Genomic DNA, 17,166 nt, shown 5'->3' with positions numbered 1-17,166 from the left:
CATCTGTGGGGTATGAAGAGATCTTAAAACACAGAAAGCACACACCTCAGCTTAGGGAATTCAAATTTAGATAAAATAAATGCAAGTGTACTAGAAAACGAGTGTCCTGCCTTCCTCCTTTGTGTGGAGTAAGGGCTGGAGACACAGCTCGGTACTAAAGTATTCACCTAGGACGAGCGAGGCTCTAAGTCAGAGCCCAGACACCACAGGACAACGAGACGATGGCAGCGGCGACAACAACAACCACACAACAACAACAACAACAACAACAACAACCACACAACTAGTTTATCTTTGCTGAGTGAGAAACAGAATGTGTAACATATGAAAATCCCTTTAAATGAACCAAATTGGTGTAAGGAGATCTTAAAGAGAAGATAACAAGACCGTGGTGACTGGGCTGAGGCGGGGGTACCTCTACAGGAGGAAGCTTTTGAGCAGTTTAGAAATCAAAGGAAGGGAATTAAAAAAAATGCGTTCTCCATTTACCATGTGCCAGACGACGTCCAGTGGCTATGTTAACCTTATGAGTCCTCTGAGACTTGACCAAGTTAGGGGCTTGTGCAGGGTGGCACCTCTGGTAACCTGTGAGAAAGAGGTTAAAAGTAATATATCATTCACGAGGATTTCATTTTAGATTCACAGAGGCGACACGTATGTTCTCCTGTGTTCTGTAGACACAGTCACAGTCGTAAACTAATTGATCAGGAGTCCGGGGATTCTGTAGATCAACTCTTCCATCTGAAGCTCAGAATTCAACCTCCTATCCTGTGCCCTGCATCTCAAAGGCCATAGGAAGTGATGGCGTGGCTCTTGGTGTTTTCTGTAATTAATTCCAGGGGGATTGGGGGGAGGCATTCCTTATTGTGTGAGTTATCACACTGTCCACAATGGTGGAACAGTTAGCAGACTTTCTCTAAAGAGATCAACAGGGCTTGTGTTCCCATAGGATCGGAATCTATGCTCAGAGGCCCAGATACCACAGACCTGAGGAGCATTCCTGAGGGATTCCGGGTTACTGGCCAAGAGGGATGTTTGTGAGCAAGAGGTTTCTGCTGGAGAAAGCATCTCTTAGGACAGAGAAATTAATGCTGCAGACAGAGAGGTTTGCAGATGAGCTCACGCTGCCAGGGAACACTTTGGGGTTGTTTCTGGAAGCAAATGGGGTGCACCCTCTTTTGTGGCTAATAATGACAGTATTTGTGTTAGAGGATGGTCAGGATGACTTGAGGTGGGGAGTGACGGGTAGAAAATAACCGAGCTGATAATGGAGGTTTTCCAAAACTCATCTTGTTAGCTGGGTGTCTGGAAGCCTGGAATGAAAAGGGGCTTGTCACTTCACTCTTGCAAGTCACCATTGGTGTCTTCATCCTTCCGGGTCTTCTTGGGAGAAAGGTAATTAGAAATGGCTTTGGCGAGAGACCACATTGACCTATCAACCATATAGGTTCGGACCGCTCCCAGAGGATGGCCTTTGCGTTGGACCTCCAGGGTCACGTTCACACTCAGCCCCAGATAAGCATGTTCTTTTTCAGGTGTGGGAATTTGGGTGCCTCCGGCAATGGTAAAACCCAGGTTGGATTTTTCTAGGTAGCCATGTCTTCCGGGCAGTAAATGACCCTCTCTGAATTTCCAGTTTCTTATTGTGTTAAGTGAGAGCTTTGAACTTAGCAGCTCCTTGGCTTTAATACCTTGATTTAATACTAGTTGTTTTGGGTGCCACACTGTCCTGAGGATCCCGCAGGTCACCTGTGGACTTCTGCTAGACTTCTTTGCAGCACCCTTTCCGGCAGCTTCCCATGAAATGCTGTCATCCGTTTCCCAGAGAGGCTGTCCTCTCCTCCTAACCACAGGGCAGTGGCACTCGGGCGTTGATTTCAGCACTAAGTTGATGCTCTGATTTGAACCGAGCAGTTGGTTTTAAAGGAACCGCCTGGTGTGCAGAGTTCCACTGCAGTGCTAAGGGTTGGGAGCGAGGCAATACCGGGAGAACCCAGACTTCTCCAGGAGAGGGGGAGCAAGGGGAGGAGAGAGAAGAGAGCGGGAGAAGAGCGGAGAGGGACAGAGGCGGGAGAGGGAGCGGAAACCACCTAGGTGCAGTCGGGGACGACAGCGAGCCAAAGCGCAGCGCGCTGGGAGGGGGCTGTGGATATATATAGAAAGAGGGATCTCGCTGCGGTAACACCTAGCCACCCAGACGGCTGGAGCCGAGAGCGCGCCGGCAGGGGAGTTCCAGTAGCTCGCGCCGCGCGTCCCCGCCCTCGTTGCTCCCAAAGCTGTCCCAAAGCGCTGGGGGACCCTGATACCGCCGCCACGCTCACCTGCCGGAGGTACCTCCGACTGGACCGAACGCACTGGTCGGCGAGTCCAAAGGCTGCGCGCCACTGCTCCCCTGCTCCAGATGGGACTGGCTCTCCTGTTTGCAAAGCCAGGCCCAGGGGGAGATGTGTTGAGCAGTAGCCAGCAGCTGGTGTGTCCCGGACACTGCTAACCGCTACGCGCCCAGCCCTGGGGTCCACATGAACAGCTTTTCCAGCAGACATAGGTAAGAACTTCGTGACCTATCGGAGTCCCGGGATGCATGCACCTGGGAGCCGGACTGAAGATGAGGGAGCCCTCTGGAACTGGGGGGAATATTGGGGTGGGGGTGGGGGTGGGAATTGTTCGATTCCCAGCTTTCTTAGTCCAGCCTCGAAGTTGCCAGGGGGCATGGTAAAGCTATTAACATGGATTGTGGCCCGGCTGTGATGTCCAAACACCCAGAGTTGGTGTCTCCAGGAAACCACTGAGATAGGTCTCCTCCATCAATTTCCGGAGGTGGCCAGCTGGCTTCTTTCTTCGTTCAGTGTTGGAGATGTGCACAGAACAAGTGGAGAGAGGAAGACTGGGGTGTGGAGATTGTGTTTGTGTCTCCTTACGTTTCTGGCAAAAGTTTTGAACTCGGGGACACTTGCTTTTCTTGTTCTGGACAGAGCCCATTTCATCCAGTTACCTCATTCATCTTACCCGCCACTGCTCTAGCACAACTCAAGTTCAAGACTTGGTAGAACCACAAGGTAACCACCAAAGAGTAGCTACTGAGCCTGGGGGTGGGGGTGGGGCGGCGGACTTCAGCTTTTCTAATTCCTTCATGGAGTGGAGGTGGAAGGCTTAACACTGGAAGGGTCCCTTGACTTAGACCCAGGAATTCATGGAGTTCCTATTCCTTCCAGAAAAAGAACGACTTTGGCTTGTGCAGGTGGAGAGGTGAGAAGGTGTTGTCAGTGGAATAAAGTCGGCAGGGTCCAGATTTATTTGAACCCATCGGCTAACCACAAACCCAGAGAAACCTCTTCCCTCACACAGCTCCTCGAGAGGGTGCCTTGTGCCTTCAGGGTAGCATAGGAGCAAACAGTTGCTTGCATGCACTCAGGTTGTGATTGGTTGGGCTGTATGTGTAATAGACAGCTCAACCCCAGGTCCAGCACTGTACATGTCACATATGCTTGGAAGACTCCCTAGATATTTTTCTCCTCCAAAAAAAAATAATTTTCTAAAGGCTTACAAGAATGAAAAGCAAATGTTTTCATGACAGCAGCAGATGTAAACCTCCCACCACTCCAGGCAAAAACAAAGAAATTGGTGCAGGGGGCTGAACTAGCTCTTGTCAACACGGGAGGAGGCCACATTCCTGCATTGGGTCTTTTTCAGGTAGGGCAGATCTTAGCTGGAGCTCCCTCCATGTAAATTCTGAACATTGAATATTGGGTGCAAATTGAAAATGTTGTGTTTCTAGCGCCTTCTCCAGGGCTCTCTTTGGCTCTAATCTGATATAGAGGCTCGTTGGAAAGCATCATGCTACAAAAATAATACAAAAATACTTCATACCCAGCATTTATAAGACTGGATGGCAAAGCCTGTGGATCCTCCCTGAGCAGTCTAGTCTTGTTCTCTGGTTGAGGGAGAACACTTATTCCCTCCCACCAGTGTTCCTCACTTGAAGATCACGTCTCTTAGGTGTACCTAATATCCTATCCAGGCCAGCTTCGTGGCTTCGCAGATCTTTTTGTAAGTTGTCTTTGCTGATTTGGAAGAGGTCACCAGACAGTCTTCTCTTGACTCAATTAGTAACCTTCTCAAAAGCTCTTCGTCAGCCTGCAGCTTGGGTGGATGGTTCTGCCAGAATCAAAGTGATTCTGGGTCTCAGGAAAGGGTATGAAAGTTCTGGTTTCCTTCCCATCTATCCTCAAAAGTTGGCATGAATCTGTAGATTTGAGGCTGGGCTCTGGAATTACTGTCGAAATTCAAGTACCTTGAGCAACTGATCAAAACGAGGTCAAGACCAGATGCCATTGTCGAGTCTCAGTTTGACATTGGCATCCCGTGCGCTTGCCAATGATGACTGCTTGCTCAGCTGTCTTCAAGGATCACAGATCTTGAATGAAATTGCATCTTATAAGGAGATGCTCTCGGCTCCTGCTGCCGTCACCCGACCTCTGCCCTTACACTGCGGCCGTCATGGTATGTCCTCAGAGGTCAGCGTGGTGTCCACACACAACCATCTCACACACCTGCAGTCCGTAGACAAAGCTGCAGTCATCTGCCTTGCCTCCTCCCCACCCCCCAGGCAGCAGTTGGGCTCCAGCTGCCGGTCTCTGTTCCCGATGGCTTGGCTTCTGCACAGGTGGCATGCAGTTTTCAGCTGTTCGTGGCTTAGGGCTGCTGTCCACAATTCTGCTACAAATGATCATCTGCTGTGCACGCCCTGATAAAGGGGGGTACTTGCTTTTGGGGTTTGTCACAGTTAATGCTCTTGTTTTAGTCTCCAAGCATCTTTCTGCTTGGTTGGAATATTCTTCCTTATCCTTCCCTTTTCCCCCTTTGTACCTGTGGATTGGTACACCAGGGACCACATTTTCGCCACAATCATAGTCACTCTTGAAATAATAAAATTAATGGATCTCCTATATGATCTAACACCCCAAGATACGGCATTTATCTTTTGACTGCTACACTCCACGTGCCCTTTATTTTTGTGTGTAAGGCTCTGGAATCCAAAGTGTGCCCCAGGAGCCCATTTTCTTTGTAGCCGTTGAGTGAACCCTGCACAGCCACAATGAGTAGATGTTGCTGAAGAGATCAGAGATAGGAAAGCAGTGTTATAGCCAGCAGAGGAAGGGGCACACCTTGGAAATGAGACCCTGGGGAAACGCATGGGAGGGTCATCTCACTGTGTCAACAGCTCAGTGTACATGGGTGAAAACAGAATTTGGTAGATGGAGGGAACATGGCAGGAGATTGGTGTAGAGGTCTGTAAGATAGCCCCAAACCCCAAGAATCTATGTTCTAGTGGGTTGACTTTGTTGAACCAAAGAATTAGCGATCTGCTAGTCACCTTTTCTCTCAGACTTTCCGCAAATCAACAGTGAAATTTGTCTTTAGGGAGGTCTCCAGAGACCTACATTAGGAGAGAAGAATAGCGCCTGTCACTCCTAGGCACCACTACTGAAGACCTTACTGTAGGCATGCTGAAGGAACCATAGGATGAGTTTATCTCACCAGCTGTACATAATGGCAGACATGAACGACTTGATCCTGTTAGCTTGAAACCTGATCAGACAGCAGGACCTGCCTGAGACTCCAAAAGCACAAAGCAGGAAGCACCCCTCCTCTCGGCACCCTTGTGGGGCTTTGATGGGGTCCTGGGGCTTCTGGGTGAGGAGTTGACTCTCCTCTTCGTGGCAGGATAAGAGCAGGATTAATTGGGAGACGTTGGTAGACTTCAGGGCTCAGAATCGGCGAGTGCCAGTTGAGCCTTTAGCTTGTTAAAAGCCTTCAGGAAAATCAATTTGTTCAGAACACAAGACCAATGATGTACCGCCTGCCTGCTCCCCTCCCACCATGCACCGCTACACTCATTGAATACGGAACATATTTAGCTGGAGGACAGAGTATGAAAAGACAGCTTCTCCAGCTCATCGGCCACTTGGTCTAATGGATCCCTCAAGTGTCCTCTTTCTAGGCATCTTGAGAGTCTTGGCTCTCAAGAGCTTAGAGGAAGGGATAAGGAATCAGTCAAGGGTAGATGTTGGGGTGGGGGTGGGGTGGGGTGCAATCCTTAGACAAGTTTGTGAGACCCAGCACACCTGGAGAAGGCTGCTCTAGAAGACCAGACAACAGCTCAGAAGAAGGTGCTGGAGGCCTGAGAGGAGAAGGGGAAGGAAAAATGGTATATAGAAATGAGGGAAGAAGGGGGGAGGAGAAGGGAGAGACAAGAACAGAAAGCATGTGAATGGACAAGCCAAAGAGGTGATAAGAGCAGAGATAGTGGAAGCAGCACTTCCTTCTCTCTCCACTTTTTCCCTCTGGTGGAGGGAGGGAGCCAATGAGCCAGCCGAACAGCATGGCTTTCGTGATTGGGAGGCTGGGCGCTGAAGCTGACAAGCCTCAACCCCTCACGGTGTTCATTCTATTTTTACATTTTTGCAGAATTGAAATTAAACAAATGACCCTGTGAAGGCGTGTTCATGAAGATTTTATCCCGCAACACCCACACCGCCAGTACTGGGTGGCTGAATACTTAGCATAATAGCCTATCTAATCAGATAAGAAGGCTGGAAGCCTGAGCTGTGAGGAGAAAGGCCTGCTTGGAGGATGGCGGCCTAAGTTAGGAAGGAACCTTGTTCTCTAGGTGGGCAGGGATAACTTCAGAGTTCAGCAATGTCCCCTCCCTGGATTAGATCCCTGCCTTTGGGGGACTCTTGGTCCAGTTTTCCTTGGAGAACTCTTTGGGGGTGGGTTGGAGGGAGGAGGAGTGGCTGACTCTCTCTGGCTGAGTGAAGAAGCCCTACTTAGAATGCAGGCACTCACTCACAGGGCTCACCCTAGTTGTTGGCCAGGAAACCCTTCTCTGCTGTGGCAACAATGTTTGGGCAGCAAGCACGAGAAGGCTGCTTGCCATACATTTCATACTTGCGAGGACCACAACAGATACTACTTTTCTGGTTTGGATGTGGTTTATGCCTCAAGCCACAGAAGATCTAGTGGCAGTCAAACACACACTCCTTTCATAGAGCCAGAAATACAGGTTAATATGCCAATTGACAAGGCGAGTTGGCCACCATTAGAAGACTGTTCATAAATTCGTCATTGACGACCATGTGTTATGTTTAATAGGGCGTTTTGTGGGTTCTTTCCCCTTATTCATTGAAGACTTACACAATTCTTCCTCTAGCACCTTTAAAATACTGTTTTGACAAGGCCAGTGTCTAGTGATAAAGACTGCTATTGAATCCATCCTGACTTCAAAGGGAGCCATGGATAGAATAGTTTGACTCAGAAAGGAATGCGTCTTCCTGCTCTTTCTTGTCAGAATCCCATTGGCTTACTAGCTGGAGAATATTCTCTGAGGTGACTATAAAAAGGTATCGCCATTGGGTGACTCACTGAGACACTCAGAGCACTGACGGGAGCCATATGGATGTGTGTTCAAAGACCCCGTGAAGGATTGATAGTCCATTAAGGGAAACGCAGACGCCAACCTCCCCGGCCCTGCATACACTTTAATCAGGCTCCAGTGCACTTTTCCTGCTCTTGGCGTTCTTTCTTCCTGGCTATCCGCTTCTGTGTCTGGCATAGCTTTGAGACCATGAAACCTTTCTATAAATGTCTTGGGGGAAAGTCAGCCGTTTCCTTTATTAATAACAGCTTCGAAGTCTGACTTTCCGGGTATGGAACCCTACATCACGGGTCTCTCAGTTCAGTGGCACTCAGAGTCGGGACAGGATCCTAAGGGTCAGACTCACAGGTGACTGGAGCAGGACATGGCTTTCCCCTGTTTTCTTGTCAAACCATTTCCTCAGACTTTTGCACTTGGATCTGAGCCTGTGCATGCTCAAGTCAAAGGCTCTGGAAAAAGGATTTCCTCAACCTGTTTGGAAGCAGAGAGAGTATGAAAAGTCTTTGCCTACGAGCTACCATTTTGCTAATGAGTCTGGCTCCATTAACCCTCTCCAGGATATGACCAGTAAAGCACCTCTGAGTTCTTCATTCTCACTATTGCGTTAGAAGTTCAGGGGTCCCATGAAAATACGTTGAATTGTTCTTATTGTTGCTCGTTTTGTTTGAGTTTGACCTTGGGCTATTTGCAGATAGATAAGATATAATGGGGATAAGACTCAAATCAAAATAGGAAATTCGCTTCATACATACCATTTGTACACACAGTATGGTGATTGATTTTGTAACATTTTGAGTGCATCTGTGCTTGGGCTGTGACCCATCACTCGATGTCAGGGATGGACTTTTTCCACTTTGTGGCACAACTTTGATATTCAAAAAGTTTTAGATAGTGACCACTTCAAGCTTTGAATTTTTAAGGTAGGGATGCTCCTCTTGTAATGAGACGTCATTTGCATCCTGGTTTATCCCTTCCAGAGCTTTTTTACAGAGGAAATTATTAGAATAGTTGTATAAAATATAAACTATAGTTTACAGTTGCAGAAATAAGACATAATGACCAGATGAATATCCAAGCACAGTGGTACATGCCTACAACCCCAGCATTTGGCTAGGGCAGGAGGATTATTGTGAGTTTGAAGTCAGCCTGGGCTATATAATAAGTCCTATAATATAAGCTATTATAGGACACACAGCAAAAACTTATAGTAAAAAGAGATAAAGAAAAAAAAAGAGGGAAAGATAAAAGAAATAATCCAAGATGCATAGATAGTAATTACAGCCAAGACTTACACCAGTCCTGGGATTTTCTGCATGGCTGCTTTCTCAGTAGAGTTTTGCTTTAAATTTTCAGCCCATTCCTTTCTTGTCATATACCATTAATTAGCGCCCACCAGCAGCAGCAGCAGCAGCTAGGGACGCACCTGCACCTGCTTGTAGCTGTACCAATCAAAACACCCTTTAAAATACAAATGCCTATGCCAACATGGTTAGAGAGATTTGGAACCCAAGAGGGGAGGTAAATAAACAACATCAGTGTTCTTGAGATTGACTTTTCCTTCTTCCAGTCTTGGCATACTCATACTGCCAAGTTGCCTTGACATTTAAATCATAGAAAATACTGGATAAAAGTTGGCTCTATACCATATAACTGTTTTGATTCCCTTTCTCCTAGGCTAGCCTTAAAGGGAGCTCCTGCCCCGTGGCTTACTCCTGCTGACGCTTGAGTTACATACATGTTTGTAAGATGAAGAGGTTAATAGTAGACTTCGGGGTGACTATGCCTTCCACAAGAGAGCCCCTTAGGACACAAGGGCTTCTATAAATGGGTTCACTAAGGTCTCACTTCACCTTGTGGGGGTCCAGTGCTTCCGTTTGAACTTAGTTGGCAACAGGCAATAGAGAATGTCAATGTTGGTCTTTTGCATGCATGAACTTCCTGCTCTTTGTCTAAGAAAAGTACAAACCCAGGTGAATAAGGTTATCCTGGTGGCTTTATTTAGCAGTTAGATCAACACCAGCTGAATAATATATTTTGACTTATCAAAGAGCAGAAACAACTTAACGGAATCATCGGGGCTGGTCTTCCCGGAATGTATGCCTAGCTGTGATGAGAATAGAAGGTTTATAAAATGGGATTTAACTGGGGTCGGGATTTAGCTCAGTGGTAGAGCGCTTGCCTAGCAAGCACAAGGCCCTGGGTTCGGTCCTCAGCTCCGAAAAAAAGAAAAAAAATGGGGTTCAAATAATTTTATTCCCTTTCCTTCTTCCCAAATGTGATACTTCTCAAGACACCTATATGACAAAGATGTGAGTACGCCATGCCAAGGCTAGCTCTGATTCTTGTTTATGAAGCCTGATATCGCTTAGCAACACTCAAATTTAATTTAGGCACCAAGCTTCAGGCTGCTTTGAATATCTGTAGTAAAACGACGATGACATATGATCAAACTTGGTCCCCTGGTTCTGGCAGAGGGTTAAAAAAGTGGCACCAGAACAGTGTGAAATGAGAGACAGAAGAGAGCAGATCTCTGCACTTTCTAAGGCCTTTTTCTTTCTTTTTGAGCGATGGCAAGGGAGGAGTTAAAGGATGAGAATGGAGGCTTTTATGAGCACCTGGGAAGTGGCCTTTTTTGTTCCTCTTATCTGCTTGAGTACCTCCTATCTCTAGGAATTGCGGCTAGGACAGAATGTGTCCTTTCCCCAGTTCCATTCTGTTCTTGCTTATTTCTGTCACATTTTTAAAACCGCATCTCCCATTTATATACCTCTGGCAAGAATTTATTAGTCGAGAAGCAAGGTGGGCAATGAAGAAGGTGCGATTTTATTTTTTCTTCAGAGAGCTCATGGTCTAGTAGGGAAGGCAGTGTACGAGAGTGAAATCTACCCTAGTAGTGACTCCATGGAAGGGAGTCTAAGGGGTCACAGGGACACTGAAGCCAGGGGTGAGCAGAATAGCCTGTGAAAAGCCAGGAAGGCCTTCTCGGAATAATGTGTGAGCTGGCCTTTAACAGGAGAGTAGGTGAGCTGCAGATGGAATGAAGTCACCCTTCAGGCAGAGGGGACAGTGTGCGTGGACACAGGGGATGACGAAGTACTTTATGTATTTGTGGGCTGTGTGAGTCAGGTGTGCTGTGAGAGGTGAGGTGGGTGAGGCAGCAGTCGGCAGTGGGGCTTCGAAAGTCCAAGTGCACAGCTTGCCTTACACTGAGGCTGCAGACATTTTTAGTGAGAGACTGAGACAAGATTTCCTTTCTGGAAGAAGGATAGCACGTATGGCATTGTGGGTGTTAAGTCCAAACAGGAGGCGGCTCAAAGTTAGGGTCAGGAGCCATGGACAGGAATGCTGGGGCGTCCAGGTGAGACTTCCTGTGATAAAGAAAGGTGGCCATCCAGATAGGAGAGGAAGTTTAGAAGAACGTTGTCAAAGTTTGTTATTGGATGGGCGGTGGAAGCGAAGGGAGGCGAGTGGGGAATCATAGCCCACACAAATGCTCATCCCATGGTCAGTGTTAGACCAGTGGCCATGACTCGGGACAGGAAGTGCAGGATCGATGCGGAGTTGGGCAGTAAGGTGAGCTAAGGATAAGGATGAGGAGGGGATTTAGAATAGAGAGGTGGTGGGTAAGAGTTCCAATAAAGTTGTGTAGGAAGGTCGACGGGAAAGGAAAGCAGGGCTGCTCAGGGCTTAGGAACAGTTCAGGTAGAGACTTGGAGGCTGTTAGCATTTGAAAGAGGAATAGATGTAAGGACAGCTTAGGAGACTAGAGAATGAATAATGTTTCAGCAGAGAGAATCGTGGCCAGGCAGGCGTAGGGGCAGACACTTTGAATCCCAGCACTCAGGAGGTGGGCGGATCTCTGAGAGTATGAGGCTGATCTGAGTAGTGAAATGGTGTGGGGGGTGGGGGGGAAGGAGGAGAGAAGAAGAGAGGGAGAAAGAGAGGAGTAGTGAGGGGGTGGGGAGGAATTGTTTGAATGTGTTTATAGTAGAGAAAAGCCGCATTGAAAGGGGAGGGGTTGAAGATACAGGGAAAGAAGAGAGATGAGGGAGAGAGAGAGAGAGAGAGAGAGAGAGAGAGAGAGAGAGAGAGAGAGAGAACTATGCAAACTCAAGAGAACTAGTAAACAGAGTGAAGTCAGAAACACTAACTGAAGAGAGGAAGAATGAAGGACAGCCAGGCTTTATGGCCTATGGAGACGTATAGTGAGCATTTTGTATTTTCGACTTAATTTTTATTGAAAACAGTTGTAAGAAAGAATTGCCTTTTTGTTTTTTGTTTGTTTGTTTGTTTTCTGGAAAAGAGTGAGTCCTACTTTTAGGAGTGTGTGGAGAACCACCAGGAGAGAACTTCTCTTACCTCTGTGAAAAGGGGCTGTAACCTTCCAAGAGCAGAGTAGGAAGTGAGTAGAAGGTTCCAAAAGAATGGGAAAGCTCTGAAGAGTCAAAACCATTGCTTTATGTGGACTGAGGACAACCTTTACATAATGTCTACACCTGTAGCAGCCAGAAGCTCTCTGCCATGACCCAATCCTGTAGAGTCTGATTAGGAGTTCTTTTGAAGAGTTTCTAGAATGTCGAAACCTTTCTTCCACCTTAGACTTTGGAAGACCCAGTCAACAGGGTTCTTTCTTACTTTTTTTTTTTTTCTTTTCTTTTTTTTCGGAGCTGGGGACTGAACCCAGGGCCTTGCACTTGCTAGGCAAGCGCTCTACCACTGAGCTAAATCCCCAACCCCAACAGGGTTCTTTCTTGAATGGACTGCACTATTTTAATTTTTATGCCAGTCTGCTTTAGAATACATTTGTCCAGAGATCACGGTTCCTGGCTCTCATTTCCCCCAAATTTCAGGTTCACAAAGTAAATGTTCTAGGCCATCCCCCACACTTCCACCTTAGCCAAATAATATAATGGGTTCCATTTTGTGTGGCCTATTATGTGGCATTGATTCAGCACCCTGTCGTCATGTGCTTCCCGAAAGCCTTGACATTCAGAAGCCAGGCGTATGACACACCTACTGAGCCAGACAAAACCTCTTCCTGTCATTTGGGAACAGCACGAGCAGGCAGGAGAGTTGCCTGTCAGACCTATCTAGTACAGTTCTCTGTGGTTTGTCCATCCTTACTGGGTCTCAAGCCACCATGGTGTCCTGGTATTTATACTTTCTGCAGCTTGGTGCAGATGCTGGTCTATCCCACACGGCAATAGCAAAAGAAAACAGGTCTCCAGGTGTCTGTGAACAACTGGCAGCATTCAAAAGGAACTTCATAAAATCATGAGGAGAGGGAAAAAGTCAGCTGTGTTTTTATCGGCCTGTTTATTGTTCAGAGAGCACTAAGCAAGGTTTCAGGGTACTCCTTCTGTGTCAGTTTGTCACCCTTTTATACAGTTGATTCTCATCTCCTTCCTTCATTAAAGGAGAAGACTAAATGCAATTACCTAGGGCTTCCATTTCCATGTCAAACACAATTACACGGAAAACAATCAGGTAGAGCGTGTCCTTCTCAAGAATCATGACCTGGTTTGACGGTAAATTCTGGAGAGAAAATCCTAAAAGTTAAGATCTCAGTGGCCCTTTGTGGTGTTCTCTTTGTATACTCTTGGCTAGTTAGGAGCCTAGAGTCACTTCGTATGACCTTTTGCATGTGAAGAAAACTAGCCTCACGGCAGAGTCTCTTACTCAAGTTCATCAGTCTGCTGGTGATAGACGTGGGGCAGGCTCCTCTCCCATCTCCTGATGTGGCATCTAGTGTTCCCAGCTATCTGCAGAAGCTCTTCATCCTCCGGTTGTTGGAGAAGGGTAATTTGAGGTGGTTTGGACCGGTGTTGTCACGTAGGTGGCCAGTTGTAGGTCACCACAATATTCTTGTCCTCAGTTTGCCCAGTGTGCAGACTGTCCATCCCGTACTCTTGAAATCCGAGTCTTTCTTCTCTTCCACTCATTATCTTGGGGCTGTGTGCTTAAGGGAGAGCATTTTGAGCAAGTAGATTTTGTTTTTTACCATCGTACATGTTAAATGCTTGCACATAATAATAATAGATTAAAACTTAGTGTGATGACGAGCTGGGAAGATGGTTCAATGGGTAGGTGCTTGGGTTCCCTAGCACCTCTGTAGGAAGCTGGGCATGGCAACAAATGTCTGTCACCTCAGCGCCAGCAGAGCGGAACAGGGGGTCACCAGAGCTTGCTGTCCAGTCAGTCTAGCCATTTCAGTGAGAGACTCTGCCTCAAAAATAAAGTTGGGAGTCATAGAGAAAGGCACTCTAGATCAACCTCAGCCTTCACAGGCATTTTACACACAACATGCATGTGCACCTGCCCATGTAAGCACACACATGGGCACGCACACATACCAGGGATAAATTAATTAAAGTTAGTCTTTGATTTGGGTGTGGGGGGTGGGGAGTGGCAGTCAAATCCAAGGTCTTGCCCATGCTAAGCAAGTGCACTAGCCCTGAGCTACACGCCTAGTTCATCTTTGTAAGAGGCAGAAATTTGTATCAATCACTGGCACTAACCCTTTCTAAAGGTCAGTGGCCTCTTCTAACCGTTTTGGCTGTAGAACCATATAGAGCTGTTTATGGCATCTGTCTGGTCTTCTAGACAGACTGTTTGGGGGGTGTCGATGGGCCTTGCATAGCACAGACATGGTTTTTCATGACCGGAAGTCACTTATTTCTCAGGTTTCTGATTTGCTAAGGGTTGGCTCAGACTCTGTGGCCTACTCCAGTGTGGGTGTCTGAGTAAATGTGATTTGGCTTTTTGCCTTCTTCTTTCAGAAGAGGCAGACAGTCTCAAAAGTCCTTGTTGGGATCTTGTTGGTCATGTTGGTGGAGTACATGCTGTTTGTTACAGAAACAGACACTAAGCAAATGCCTCTAGTTCTGGATTTTTTTTGGTTATCCCATAGGAATACTGGGAAAACCTAAAGTATATGTAAGAGGAAATCCCCAAAGTGCTTCTCTTACACATAGAGGTGGGAGAAGATAATTTGATGAAGGACAAGAACATGGTTGGGAATCAGGTAAACTGCCCTTAAGAAAAGTATATCCTAGGCTGGAGAGATAGCTTGGTGGTTGAGAGCGCTTGCTGCTCTTGCAGAAGACCTGGGTTCATTTTTTCATTCGTGCACAGAGGGACTCACAGCCATCTGTAGCTCAAGCCTCAGAGGATCCAGCATCCTCTTCGTCCTCTTCTGAGAGGATCCAGCATCCTCTTCTGATCCCTGCAGGTAGCAGGTACACATGTGACATGCTTACATAATGCAGGCAACTCTAAATTCAAAGGAGAGTAAAATTCCTGGAAGGTTTTCATTTCTTTCCTCCTTAAAACATGACAGAATATTATGGAATACTTGAAGAACTCAGATCACCTCCTTTTGCCAACACTTGACGTCCTTGGAAGCTTAGTTTAGAGATGGCTCAGTCATTTTGGGAATTTTGGTTCTGTACTTGCAGCTCATTTTGTTCTCTAATATTTCTTTCCCCAGGGGGAATCCCCAAATGGACAAAGTGTGAGTTCACAGCCACGTAGACATCCATGTTAATAGCTTTACTGCGTAGGTCCTTAGACACGTTAGTGATGACGAGAAGGTGGCGGGCTGGGAGTTTCAATGTAGCACTGGTGTCTCTGCTTCCGCTATTTTCCTGGTCTGTTCAAATCCTATGAACTGCTTCCAAAATGCTAAAGATGATGTGTTCGTAGTCCGGATTGTTCCTCTGTTATCTGTGTTAGTGTTTCTGTCTGTCCTTAGATAACTCGTTGAATAATGTGGTACTCTGTCTGTCCACTCCTCCTCTCCTATAACCAAACCTAGTCTCACTCTCCAAGACAGGTGATTTTGCTACTGAGCCTTGGGGACAGAAAATGACACTCAAAAATAGTTAGTACTCTCCCACGTATAAACCCTTCCTGTCTTAGTAATAAGCCTTTGTCTCTGTTCGGGCTTCAACTGAAATCATAGTCTGGAGTTTCAAGGTGTCTTCTCTCAGACGTCAATGTCAGTAAGGTCCAGGAATTTTCAACCACAGACTGACTATCTCCGGATTAAAAGTCCGGCAACAGATTAGTGCACGTCTCTAATGCAGGAAGAGCGAGTTAAAAACAGCTTGACATCCTTGAGATCACTGACCTGCGAGCCTCACAGCCTTCCAGTTTTATTTTGATAAAAGCCTCCAAATGTGCTTGTTTGTGCTTGGTTAAATGATTGCAAAGCAATACACTGCAACTCTCTGCTTTTATTTCTCCACCGTCCCAGGGTAAGGCTAATGGACTCTCGCGCACTCTGGCTGAGTGTCCGGGTGATGAGATGATGGATGGAGGGGAAGTCATCCTTGGAATGATCGAAGTTAAAACATTATTGAAAGCTCTGTTGCTGAGTTGCCGTCACTAACATTTGTCTTTGTCACATGGAACAAAGAAAGCAAAGAGTTTTATTCGTTTGACCTTGGCATTGCCCTTCGCAGGTCTAATCTGTGTCTCTAGAATCACATTCATCGTCACCACTGATAATAACAGCATTTTGTATGAAAGTTTATCCTGGGCTAAGGACCTAGGCAACCACAGACTGTTCATGCTCTCACTTAATCACCATCACTGAAATGAGTCAGTATCATAATTTCCCAACTTCTCAGGATGTGGGAAGCTAGACGACTTCTTCAGAATTACAGTGGTATTTTGAACAAGGGAGGTTCAAATCTGGGTGTCGTTTCAGGGTCTGAGTTTCCAACAGGGTTATGTCACGTGAAACAAAGCAGTCAGTAGTTACCAGACAGCTCTTCTTTGTAAGGTGCGATACTAGATTTATGGGGCGAAGGTGAAAAGTAGCATAAGTCACCTGTTTTCAAACAACTTAAAAATTGTTGTGCAAGAAGCCATTTAAGAGCAACTAAAAGGAGTGAGGAAGGTGGCTTAGTAGGTAGAGGTCCTTCCCACGCAAACAGATGACTTGGATCACACTCTCAGAACATACATAGCAGAAGAGAACCAACTCCTGCAAATTGTCACCAGATTTACACAAGTAAGCTGATATGCACATGCTCCACCCTCAGAAGTACACATGTGCATGTGTACACACACACACACACACACACACACACACACTGAATGAATGAATGAATAAATAAATAAATAAACAATTTTTTAAAAACATGACTAAGAAGACAGCTGTCGTGGTACATGCCTGTAGTTAAAACACGTTTGAAGTGGAGACAGACTATGTAGTAAGACTCTTTCTCAGAAAACAAAACAAAACAACCCCAGTAATTAATGATACAGATGCTCAATGGGTGGAATACATTACAATCATAAGGAGGAAGTCATGGAAGAGGTGAGATTGACAGTGGGTTTTGAAGAATGGGCAAGATTTATACAGATTGAAAGCAATTTGGGAAAGCATTTCATGCAAAGGAGGCACTGAGAAGAACACTCTGGAAGGTGAGAAAGCGCAAGGCTTTTGATGTTGAACGGTTCAGAATGGCTAGAGCAGGGTAGACAATGAGCTATTCGTGAAGGAAGCATTTATGTTATGACCTCTTTAGCGAGCAGATTTCTGCCCAGTGCCTCTCCGTGGAGGTGTTTCCCCAGAAAGACAAAGATGACAGTGAGCCCCATCAATGACCATATTATGAAATATGGGACTTAGTTTTGTAGACTAGAAGCTCCCACAGTCAGTGCTCTGAAACTTCTAAAATGGATTGAGCACCTTCTCTGGAAACTCTCCAAATCAG

General features: G+C 46.3%; 1 protein-coding gene across 1 annotated transcript in view; it reads left to right on the top strand.

Moving 5' to 3' along the window:
- Positions 1-1,937: 1,937 nt before the first annotated feature.
- The window catches only part of LOC116908152, a 124,859-nt gene continuing 109,630 nt past the window's right edge, over positions 1,938-17,166 (top strand). The window contains exon 1 of the mRNA XM_032911455.1: positions 1,938-2,545. The gene's annotated coding sequence lies outside the window, so the exon portion shown is untranslated. The remainder of the gene's footprint in view (positions 2,546-17,166) is intronic.

Source organism: Rattus rattus, chromosome 8, assembly GCF_011064425.1.
Source record: "Rattus rattus isolate New Zealand chromosome 8, Rrattus_CSIRO_v1, whole genome shotgun sequence".
Classification (NCBI taxonomy): domain Eukaryota; kingdom Metazoa; phylum Chordata; class Mammalia; order Rodentia; family Muridae; genus Rattus; species Rattus rattus.
This window is presented reverse-complemented; position numbering and strand designations above follow the sequence as displayed.